We start from the raw sequence: 12,940 nt of genomic DNA, 5'->3' as shown, positions 1-12,940 counted from the left end.
TCCACATCGAAAGGAGTCAGTTGAGGTGGCTCAGGCATCTTTTCCGGATGCCCCCTGGACGCCTCGCTGGAGAGGTGTTCCGCTGGAGGGATTATGTCTCTCGGCTGGCTTGGGAGCGCCTTGGGGTTCCCCCGGGGGAGGTGTGTGTGGATCGGGAGGTTTTGGCGGCTTTGCTTGAGCTACTGCCCCCGCGACCCGACTCCGGATAAAGCGGAAGAAAAGGGATGGATGTATTCTGTTTTTATTTACATTTTACACAATGTCCCAACTTCATTGGTATTGGGGTTGTAAAGTATTTCCCAGACATCCTCTTCCAAAACAAGAACATCTTCTCATCAGGTTGTGATAATGAATCCGGTCAGATTACAAATATATTTACTTAGGGTGTGAATGGGTTTAACATTTGAAACAGCTGAACTATATGAATGATCATGTGAGGACTGGAGCTTTAGCTGCTGGTTAGCACTCAGTCCATTGTTGCATCCACCAAGGAGGTAATAAAATAATCTGCATTTATTTATTTATTTGTTTTCAATTCAGTTTATTTTATTTATATAGCACCAAATCACAACAAAGGTGCTTCACACAAGTAAGGTCTAACCTTACCAACCCCCAGAGCAAGCACACAGGTGACAGCGGTAAGGAAAAACTCCCTGTGATGATTTGAGGAGGAAAGCTCAAGCAGACCAGACTCAAAGGGGTGACCCTCTGCTTGGGCCACGATCCCGACACAATTTACAAAACAATTTACAGAATGAATATAGAGGAAATGTTGCCGTGCACAGGACAGGAAGGTTTCAGAAACAGACACGACACCCATCTCTGGATGGAGCTGCACCTCAAACAGAGAGAAAAAACAATCAGGCATCAGAAAGACAAGAAATACAGTACAATTTGTCAGCATTAAACAAGAAAAACAGAAGTAACACCAAGGTGATCGCTGAACACTTGCCCTAATGCTGCGTTTACACATAACGACGGCAAGTCACGAATGCCACGAAGTACACATTCTTGGCCGCTGATCACGAATGTGATGATTTGAGGCAGAAACGTCAGGTCTCCTGAGGAACTGCTACAACCCGTTACCACACGTTACGATTAATGGCACGTGTTGCTGGCGAATTACCAGCAACCATTACGCACGGTCAAGAATAATGTTCTGCACTATTGCGCGTAACAGCACATCGTTAGGTTCTGTCACGTTGTGAATGAGGTGAATTGTCTCCACACACACCCCCCAACCCATACAATTTAGATCACTCCAGTTTGCTCCTCAAAAGCCACAGCAAAAGAACTCTGACTGCATTCTTCGTTGGGCTCTGTGCCATGGAGTGGCACAGAGAGGAGGAGGAGGAGGAGGAGACGGAGAGAGCCAGATGTGTGGCTCCATGCAGCTCTCGTCTCATGCATTTCCCAAACATCAAGCACAGCGGCAGGTGGAACACTTGCAGGAGCGCACTAATGAACACTGGAATGAGACTTCAGCATACTGCAACAATGAAACTGAATGTGGTGCAACAGGGTTTATTTGTGCGCACATCAGAGAAGAACGCTGTCATGCTCTATTGAGGATCACCACTAATCAAGACGGATCAACATGCTCAGTTGCGACATCCACGACATGAGGGTGGTGCGTGACATCCGTGGAAGATCTGACAGCTAAAAATCACGAATATCATGCACCAACATGCACTATTAAGAAACCTATTCAGATGCATTAAGTCACGTTAAGAATGTCAGTAATGTGCCAAGAATGACGCAAATATGACATTCGTAATGTGTCCTGCCTATGTGTAAATGCAGCATTAGCTTCAGTAAAAGACTCAGACATTAGATAAAGTTGAGCCTGCGGCCCGCTCCGTTTCTTCATAAAATTAGTAAAAAGCATAAAACATACTACGACAGTATGCTAGCCATACGAAAGGGAAAATAAGTGCGTCTTAAGTTTGGACTTGAAAGTCTCTACAGAATCTGTTTTATTGACACAGGGAGATCATTCAACAGAACAGGGGCACGATTAAGAGAAAGCTCTGACCCGCAGACTTTTTATTCACCCTAGGGACACTAAGTAGTCCTACACCCTGAGAACGCAAAACCCGGGCTGGTATGTAGGGTTTAATTAGGTCAGCTAAGCAGCTAGGTGCCAGTCCATGAATAATTTTATAGACTAGTAGCAGAACAGGCATTGACATTAAGATTTTTAGTGTACTTGTCCATAGAACAAGTAACCCTGGCAGTTTACTTCTCCTATAGGAAAAGCTGGTTGTCCGGACAAGCGAGTGCCGCAGGCGCAAGCCGCGTGAAGTGTGCTAAAGGCACGCGATACACACGCCAATGGCGTGTGCCACCTAGGGGTGTCTGGGGGCATGCTCTGTGGAAGTACTGAAATGACACTTTTTCATAAATTGCTTCTCTCCTGTGTGGGGGGTAAAATTCAATTTCCAAAAAATACATTTTATTACATATTGCATGCACAGCCTCTAGCCTTTTAATCTGTTAACCAAGACACAGCACATAATGTTTCTCTCCTGCGATTGTTCATAATTGGGGAAAATATTTAAATAATTGGTAAATGCCAATATGCTTCTCTCCTGTGTGTTGAATTGAACTGAATTTATTTATCCGGCACACAACTGAGCAACAACAAAGGCAATAACAAAACATAAAAGAAACAACGTACGAAAACCCCTGTGGCCGAAAGGGTGAAGGCAGAAGCAAACCTTATAAGCACCCTCCCCTTATACCATTAAAATAAAGAATGTATATATACATATACACACATATACATATATAGACATACATACACAGCTACACATATGGTCATAACTGTACAAGATAAGAGAGGAAAGAAAAAGAAAAAAGTGCATAAACAATTTAACTTAATCACAAAATTTCAAAACACAACCAAACAAGTAAGAGTAAACAGTGACAAAATGTAAACCTAATCCTTCAACCTATAACAGGTAAATATATTCTTTTTGTAAAGCCTTTTAAAACCAACCAATGTACCAAGTATTTTAATATTATCAGGACAATTATTCCAAATATTAACACCCCTGACAGAAACACAATGACTTTTAACAGTAGTACGGATCTTCAATTTCTCAAATAATAATGTTCCTCTCACCAGTAGCTGGAGTCTCTCATTTTAAACAGATTCTGGACATGTGAAGGCAAAAGCTTATTTTTAACTTTATACATAATCTGTATTGTAATATAATCAACCAAGTCCCAGAATTTTAAAATTTGCAGACAAGCAAATAACGAATGTTAGCTCTCAATATGGTTTATTACTGATAATTCTTATGGCTTTCTTTGGCAACAGAAAAACTGGTTTAGTATTAGTTCTGTATGTATTTCCCCAAACATCGACACAATATGTCATATATGGAACAAGTAATGCGTGATATAAAGTGGTCAATGCATGTTGGGTGATGAAGTTCTGGGCTTTGTGCAGAATTGCAATGGCTTTTGACATTTTAGTTTTAACATAGTTAATGTGTTTTCCAGCTTAATCTATCATCAATATGAACACCAAGAAATTTTGTATCTGTTACAATTTCAATATCATGTAGTAATAGTTTTTTGCTTAAATTCCTGGTCTTATTCCCAAATATCATACACTTAGTTTTACCAAAATGGAGTGATTATTTAAATCAAACCATTTTTTAAATGTATGTAATTCGTTCTCCATCGTGTCCCAAATGATCCCCACTACAAAACAAAGTCGTATCGTCCGCAAATAAAATACAACTTACATACTTAGAAACCAAACATATATCATTAATATACAAAAGGAACAACAGTGGCCCAAGGACTGAACCCTGGGGCACCCCACAAGTAATCTTCAAAAACTCAGAATTTGTCCCACCAAAGTGGACACACTGATACCTACTGTCTAAGTAGCTCGCTATCCAGTCATCTCGCTATCCATGTTTTCTGAATTCATCACTGTTCAATGCATGATCATTTGCCAGTATGTTTTTTTGATAAAGCAAATCAAATTCTTTTATTTCAACATTTAAAAATGACTTACTGGTCCGCAATTGAAGGAAAATCCTGACAGACATGGCAGTATATTGTGTTGTCCTCTTCCTTGTGCCCCAGTCACAGATAATCCTGTGTCCAGCTACTCACAAACTTCCTCTCTCTTTCTTTCTCTTCATACCTCTTCTTTGAAGCTTCTACACTTGCAGGGGTTGATGCTTTGCGTTTGACTGGTGTTTTCCCTGGTATCTGGCCCGGTTTCTGAGGTTTTAGAAAAGTCATTCTGTTTAATGTATTCTTCAAAAGGCGTGTTAATCGATGCGATGTTCGTTATCAAATCAAATCAATTTTATTTATATAGCGCCAAATCACAACAACAGTTGCCCCAAGGTGCTTTATATTGTAAGGCAAAAGCCATACAATAATCACAGAAAAACCCCAACGGTCAAAACGACCCCCTATGAGCAAGCACTTGGCAACAGTGGGAAGGAAAAACTTCCTATTAACAGGAAGAAACCTCCAGCAGAACCAGGCTCAGGGAGGGGCAGTCTTCTGCTGGGACTGGTTGGGGCTGAGGGAGAGAACCAGGAAAAAGACATGCTGTGGAGGGGAGCAGAGATCAATCACTAAAGATTAAATGCAGAGTGGTGCATACAGAGCAAAAAGAGAAAGAAACAGTGCATCATGGGAACCCCCCAGCAGTCTAAGTCTATAGCAGCATAACTAAGGGATGGTTCAGGACCATCAGGTATCACCTCAAAATCTCTCATCAGCCGTTAAAATTTTCACTGAAAACAAGCTGAATTTTTCGAACCGTGTCCACTTTGATGTGTCTCACAGGTTTAGAAAAAATTTTGATCAAACAAAGCGCCAGTCTCTCAGCAACTTCTCAGACAAAGGAATTCCGACGAGGGGGCTGGACGACTCCTCCCACAAGGAGTGCTCACAGGTGAATGACGTCGCCGACAGGCGTGGAAAAACTCACGCATGCGCACGAGGGTTCAAGCATGTCTGACGTAAAAACATGAATGAAATCCATATAGTTTTTGAAAAAAATAAAAAGGACCTATACTTTATTGACAGACCTCGTAGAATTTAAAATTCTTCTTCTTACTTATAAGGTTTTGAATAATCAGGTCCCATCTTATCTTAGGGACCTCGTAGTACCATATCACCCCAATAGAGCGCTTCGCTCTCAGACTGCAGGCTTACTTGTAGTTCCTAGGGTTTGTAAGAGTAGAATGGGAGGCAGAGCCTTCAGCTTTCAGGCTCCTCTCCTGTGGAACCAGCTCCCAATTCAGATCAGGGAGACAGATACCCTCTCTACTTTTAAGATTAGGCTTAAAACTTTCCTTTTCGCTAAGGCTTATAGTTAGGGCTGGATCAGGTGACCCTGGACCATCCCTTGGTTATGCTGCTTTAGACGTAGACTGTGGGGAGGTTCCCATGATGCACTGTTTCTCTTTTTGCTCCGTATGCATCACTCTGCATTTAATCATTAGTGATCGATTTCTGCCCCCCTCCACAGCATGTCCCTCAGCCCCAACCAGTCTCAGCAGAAGACTGCCCCTCCCTGAGCCTGGTTCTGCTGGAGGTTTCTTCCTGTTAAAAGGGAGTTTTTCCTTCCCACTGTAGCCAAGTGCTTGCTCATAGGGGGTCGTTTTGAGCGCCTTGGGGCAACTGTTTGTTGTGATTTGGCGCTATATAAAAAAAAAGTTGATTGATTGATTGATACAATAGGCCTGAGTGGCACGTGTGGATTTTGGGCAGTCCATAGATCCATGGAGTGGCGTCCCCAGGGTACAGCCTGTAGTATGCCTGCCTGTCGATGAGTCCCTTCTTCTCCAAGTTTTGGAGGTAGTTAATGATTTTTTTCTTCTAGCCGCTTGTGGGGTCTCTCTTCAGATGCTCGTAAGTATTGGAGTCACTGAGCAAGTTGTTATCTTGGCCTCGTAGTCCGATGTGTTCAGGACCATCGTGCATGTGCCTTTTTTCCGCTGGCAGGATAAGGATGCTTTGGTCCTTCTGCAGTGCTGACAGAGCTTTCCGTTCTTCTCCTGTGATGTTGGACGGAGGAGGTTTAGCACTGTTCAGCACTGCTGTGACTTTTAGTTGGAGGTCCCCAGCTTCTGACTCTGACAGACTGTTATGTTTAATTGCTGACTCTACTGCAGTGATGTAATCTACTGTCAGTATATGTTTAGGGGTCACTGAGAAATTTAGTTCTTTAGCGAGCACATCCTTTTCTGTCTGTGTAAGAACCCTGTCGGAGAGATTCTTTACCCAATTTTCCCTGTTGACACTAATTTGTCTGGGTATATCTTTAAAACTCCCACTGAAAGTACGCCTTTTCTGCACTAAAAGGTTGTGAAACTTCCTGATTTGCCGCTCCTTACTTTTTAAATGCTCAGCCATTTGAATTTTAACTATGAACTTTGTGATCTTATTATGGGCCTCTTCCCCCACTAAAGTTTCTAACCTTTTGTGAAGACTATCAAGAACATTTTGGAGGTCTAATATTTTAAAATGAAGCCTTCTAATTCTAAGACCCAAAATCTTCCTAAGATAACTGTGCTGGATCTTTTCTGCTGTGTGACCTGCTTCTAGTGCCTTTTGCTTCATGCGTTTGGGAATGACATTGTTTTGTTTGCATCTCAGGTTAAATCTTAAGTGGTTTGTAAATTTAGCTAGTTAAGTTAGTTTTAACTAGCTAACTAAGTTAGTCTTTTCCAGCTTATGCACCAGTGCCAGGGCCTCATGCCCACAGTTGGTCACCATGTTTTCTATGATTCTTGCTTTAATTGCATCTAAAACCAGTCAAAATGACTCACCACCTCGGGCGATAATTGCCAACAGCACCGCTATACTAAAAATTTCTGGTGAGACCCATGTATCATGTGTGCACGAGACCACTGTATGCAGTGTGCGTTCGTAGCATCTTCTTGCAAGATGCTGTGGCAGGAACTGGTGGTTGACTGGTGGTTAGCTCTCACACTGGTGGTTGGCTCTCACTGCGGTATTGTATCACTTCCTGTTCTGGAGCACAGCGGTGTTTTTCTGTATCTGTTAGCTGTTTAATCTGCGTAGTTAGATTGATCTAGATAACTAGATAACAATTTGTTTCACAGTGTAATCTTCACGTGCCTTAACTAAAGCACTCCCTCTGCTGAATCACCTCTAAATTATTTACACATTATCCACTTTGTGTTTTTAGGAATCCGCTAGCTTAGCGCAGCTACTAGCTCTTAGCCGGTTTAGCATGGTGGCTTCTCCTGTCTCTCCCGCACTTCTCTGCTCTGGGTGTGGAATGTTTTATTCCTCGGCCTCCTTTAGCAGTAATGGTACTTGTAATAAGTGTAGCTTATTTGTAGCTTATAGCACCTTCAACTGCACCACAGACTAAAACAGTTAAATGTGGTCTATTAAACATTAGGTCTCTCTCTTCTAAGTCCCTGTTAGTAAATGATATAATAATTGATCAACATATTGATTTATTCTGCCTTACAGAAACCTGGTTACAGCAGGATGAATATGACAGTTAGTGTGACTCGGGGGTGTTGACTCATTTAAACTGTCAGAATGCTCGTAGCACGGGCCGAGGGCGAGGATTAGCCCCATGCTGTACACTTTGTACACCCATGACTGTGCACCAACCCACAGCAGCAACATCTTTGTCAAATTTGCGGATGACACTACTGCGGTCTGGCTGATTCACAACGATGAGATGGCCTACAGAGAGGAGGTCCTGAACCTCACTACTTGGTGCTCCCTAAATAACCCCTCACTTAACTCCTCAAAGACACAGGAGTTGGTGCTAGATTTCAGGTGGAAGAGGGAGAACCCCCCCCCCCCCTTCTCATTCAGGGAGACACCATAGAGAGGGTCAGTGACTTCACGTTCCTGGGAACATACATTTCTCAGGACCTTACATGGGGTACTAACATCAATGCCCTTGTGAAAAAGGCACAGCAGTGTCTGTACTTTTTAAGGTCACTGAGGAAGGTCAACCTGTCCCAGGAACTGCTGCTGTCCTTCCATAGGTGTTCTGTAGAGAGCGTCCGCACCAACAACATCTTGGTGTGGTACAGGAGCTGCTCTCAGGCTGACAAGAAGGCTCTGGAGAGAGAAGTCAGCACAGAACATCATAGGAGCGCAGCTGTCCTTCTCTTGTCAGACATCTATAACACCAGATGTCTGCGCAGGGCCAGCAGCATCAGCTTTGATGGTTCACACCCTGGGCACAGCCTGTTTTCATTGCTGCCCTCAGGAAAGAGGTACCGGTCCATCAAGGCCCACACATCCAGACTCACCAACATGTTCTACCCAAGTGCAATACGGGTATTGAATGCACATTAGCGTACAGTCTGCACTATTCATTGTATTTATTTTTTATAAGGGTGAATGCGATGAATAGTGCAGACTACTATTTATATACACCTACTGACTCCTTTGTATATACATGTATATATTCTTATTTGTCTTTTTATATTTACTTTTTTACACCTTTGCACTACGGGACAATAAAAGCATTCTATTCTATTCTAGATGTCAGGAAAACTGTAACGAACACTACATAGGTGAGACTAAGCAGCCGTTACACAAAAGGCTATACCAGCACCGCAGAGAGGGCGCCAGTGGACCTCAGTCTGCAGTTCATCTCCACCTTAAAGACACTAACCACAAGTTTGAGGACAAGGAAGTTAAAATCTTAGCCAGAGAGAAGAAATGGTTTGAGAGAGGGGAGGGGTGAAGGAGGCATTGTATGTGAAACAGTTGAAACCCAGCCTCAACCGAGGAGGGGGTCTGAGACACGCTTTGTCCCCTGTTTACAATGGGGTACTCTGGTCAAAGCAGTTTCAGTCTTTTGTTCATGGTAATGGGTCATTCACGTCATCAGGAGAGGCGTCAGTCCCATCGTTAGGAGGGACAGCTACCCTGTCATTAGGAGGGTGCTAACTAGAGCACAATAGGTGCTAATTAAAGCAATTGTTTAGTCACTAGCCAATAGCAGTCTACCTCTCGGTAGGAGGGGTCTGGTTAGGTTTAAAACTCCAGCTTTTGTGGCTTTTGTTTGTTCTTCTCTTCAAGGTGCAAGACAGAAGTCAGACTACCAGAGCAAGAATTTTAGCTGAGGAAGCTTTTGCGATTTGAAGCGAAATGTCCTCGCGTCAAGCAACCAGTTGAAGCAGTTGAAGATTCAAGCTTCTCCACTATGGAAACCACCTGGACAACCGAGAGCCTTCACAGAAACAAGAATAATAGACAAAAAATGTACACTTATGTTGTAATATCAAAGTTCTTTTTTGTATGTTTCTGTCTATATTAAGAAAATAAATGACATTGAAAAGTTTAAAATCACATTAATATTTGATGGACAGAACATTTGCTCTCTTTTTTAAAAATGACACACTGTACCTTTAATCCAGTAAGAGTCCAGGCAGTTTTTCTGTCATGTTGACATTTTAGCTTTTTTTTTTTTTCAACATTTTTGAGTGGAATTGCATACTTATTAAAAACAAAACAAAACAATATAACCCTTAATTGTCTTGTTTGAACAAGAGCTAAATCTGGACTGATTTGATTGTCAAATCAGAATCCAATTTATTGCCAAGTAAGTTCTCACATACAAGTAATTTGAGCTGGTGTCATTGGTGCAGAAACAACAATAATAAAAATAAAATGAAAAATAATAAATAATAAGATAATAAAGAAAATGAAAAAAATAATTCCGGAAGAAGTAAAGGAGTAAATCTGCTCTTTTAAAGATGAATCCTGGATGAAAAACTTTCTGAATCAGTTTTTCACACTTTTCTGTTTCACAGAGGCTGTGTGGTGAAAATGATTGTTTATTAAAATTGCTTAGCTGCATTTTTACAGCATGTAGCGTCTGATGTTCACACTTTTCCCTCCTCTCTCTCTCTCTCTCTCTCTCTCTCTCTCTCTGTGTGAGGGACCGAGAGTCTCTTCACTCTCAGACCATATTTGAGCAAACTTTGGAAACATGAAGGCTTTCAACTGTAAAATAAAGCCTATAAATGAATTTCTGGGGCTATGCAAGCAGAAGGAGCTCTTTTTATCTGAAGACTTTGACCCAGTTTTTTTTTTCCACTGTGCTCTCTGAGCTGCAGCCTGCCGGCGGGGGAGGGACAAGTGGGAAGTTCAGCACAAACAGCCTGTCTGTATTTTAGAAAACTACCTAAGAGCAGGGCAGACTATAAAGCAGAGTATGACACTATGATGGTGGCCCCGTTGTTCCATTGTCTGGGGAGAATCCTGTGATATGTTTTCCGATTGTCCACTGCATGTAGAGTGGCGGGAAAAAATGCTTTCTCGCGAGGTGCGAGACAAGACGTGATGTAAATAAGAAAACAAAAAGGCGGCGGTCAGGTGTTTTTGTTTCGAGCAATGAAAGTAAAGAATTTGAATGTTTTAAACCAAAAAATACCACTTTGTCCGGTCAGACAACGATTTGAGCATATTGCTTGTGCGATCACATTTTACACTTGTCCCGGACAATCGGACAACCGATTGTCGATGGTAGGCAGAACCTTAAAATCTGATCTCACTGGGACAGGAAGCCAGTGAAGAGACGCCAATTTGGGTGTAATGTGGTCAAACCTTCTGCTTTGTGTCAAAAGACTGGCAGCAACATTTTGAACCAATTGGAGACCCCGAATGCTGAACTGCAGTAAACCAGAAAAAGGAACATTGCAGTAGTCCAATCTAGAAGAGACAAATGCATGAACCAGAGTCTCAGCATCAGTCACAGACCGGATGGGATGAATCTTCGCTATATTTCACAGGTGGAAGAAAGCAGTCCTCATTAATATCTTTAATGTGGAGGTCAAAGGACAACATAGGATCAAAAATTACCCCAAGGTTCCTCACTTTGTCAGTGTGATGTATAACACACGAGCCTAGGCTAAGCATTAACTGGTCAAATTGATGCCGATGTCTCACTGGACCAAGAACCATCATTTCAGTCTTATCAGAGTTTAAAAGTAGGAGTTTACTAGACATCCAGCTTCTCACTGATGCAAGGGCAATCTTCTAAGGATTTTATGTGAATGAGATTACCAGCAGTTATCAGCATGTATAACTTAGTATCATCAGCACTGCAGTGAAAGGTAATACCAAAACACCACAATATGTGCCAAAGGGGTGCTATATCAAATCAAATCAATTTTATTTATATAGCGCCAAATCACAACAAACAGTTGCCCCAAGGCGCTTTATATTGTAAGGCAAAGCCATACAATAATTACGGAAAAACCCCAACGGTCAAAACGACCCCCTGTGAGCAAGCACTTGGCGACAGGAAGAAACCTCCAGCAGAACCAGGCTCAGGGAGGGGCAGTCTTCTGCTGGGCCTGGTTGGGGCTGAGGGGAGAGAATCAGGAAAAAGACATGCTGTGGAGGGGAGCAGAGATCAATCACTAATGATTAAATGCAGAGTGGTGCATACAGAGCAAAAAGAGAAAGAAACACGGGAACCCCCCAGCAGTCTAAGTCTATAGCAGCATAACTAAGGGATGGTTCTGCCTCCCATTCTACTCTTACAAACCCTAGGAACTACAAGTAAGCCTGCAGTCTGAGAGCGAAGCGCTCTATTGGGGTGATATGGTACTATGAGGTCCCTAAGATAAGATGGGACCTGATTATTCAAAACCTTATGAGTAAGAAGAATAATTTTAATTTCTATTCTAGAATTAACAGGAAGCCAATGAAGAGAGGCCAATATGGGTGAGATATGCTCTCTCCTTCTAGTCCCCGTTAGTACTCTAGCTGCAGCATTTTGAATTAACTGAAGGCTTTTCAGGGAACTTTTAGGACAACCTGATAATAATGAATTACAATAGTCCAGCCTAGAGGAAATAAATGCATGAATTAGTTTTTCAGCATCACTCTGAGACAAGACCTTTCTAATTTTAGAGATATTGCATAAATGCAAAAAAGTAGTCCTACATATTTGTTTAATATGTGCTTTGAATGACATATCCTGATCAAAAATGACTCCAAGATTTTTCACAGTATTACTAGAGGTCAGGGTAATGCCATCCAGAGTAAGGATCTGGTTAGACACCATGTTTCTAAGATTTGTGGGGCCAAGTACAATAACTTCAGTTTTATCTGAGTTTAAAAGCAGGAAATTAGAGGTCATCCATGTCTTTATGTCTGTAAGACAATCCTGCAGTTTAGCTAATTGGTGTGTGTCCTCTGGCTTCATGGATAGATAAAGCTGGGTATCATCTGCGTAACAATGAAAATTTAAGCAATGCCGTCTAATAATACTGCCTAAGGGAAGAATGTATAAAGTGAATAAAATTGGTCCTAGCACAGAACCTTGTGGAACTCCATAATTAACCTTAGTCTGTGAAGAAGATTCCTCATTTACATGAACAAATTGTAATCTATTAGATAAATATGATTCAAACCACCACAGCGCAGTACCTTTAATACCTATGGCATGCTCTAATCTCTGTAATAAAATTTTTATGGTCAACAGTATCAAAAGCAGCACTGAGGTCTAACAGAACAAGCACAGAGATGAGTCCACTGTCTGAGGCCATAAGAAGATCATTTGTAACCTTCATAAGAAGATCATTTGTAACCATTCCTCTGCAGATGATCAGTTAGCTGTTTTACAACTACCCTTTCAAGAATTTTTGAGAGAAACGGAAGGTTGGAGATTGGCCTATAATTAGCTAAGATAGCTGGGTCAAGTGATGGCTTTTTAAGTAATGGTTTAATTACTGCCACCTTAAAAGCCTGTGGTACATAGCCAACTAATAAAGACAGATTGATCATATTTAAGATCGAAGCATTAATTAATGGTAGGGCTTCCTTGAGCAGCCTGGTAGGAATGGGGTCTAATAGACATGTTGATGGTTTGGATGAAGTAACTAATGAAAATAACTCAGACAGAACAATCGGAGAGAAAGTCTAACCAAAT

Source organism: Thalassophryne amazonica, chromosome 8, assembly GCF_902500255.1.
Source record: "Thalassophryne amazonica chromosome 8, fThaAma1.1, whole genome shotgun sequence".
Classification (NCBI taxonomy): Eukaryota; Metazoa; Chordata; class Actinopteri; order Batrachoidiformes; family Batrachoididae; genus Thalassophryne; species Thalassophryne amazonica.
This window is presented reverse-complemented; position numbering follows the sequence as displayed.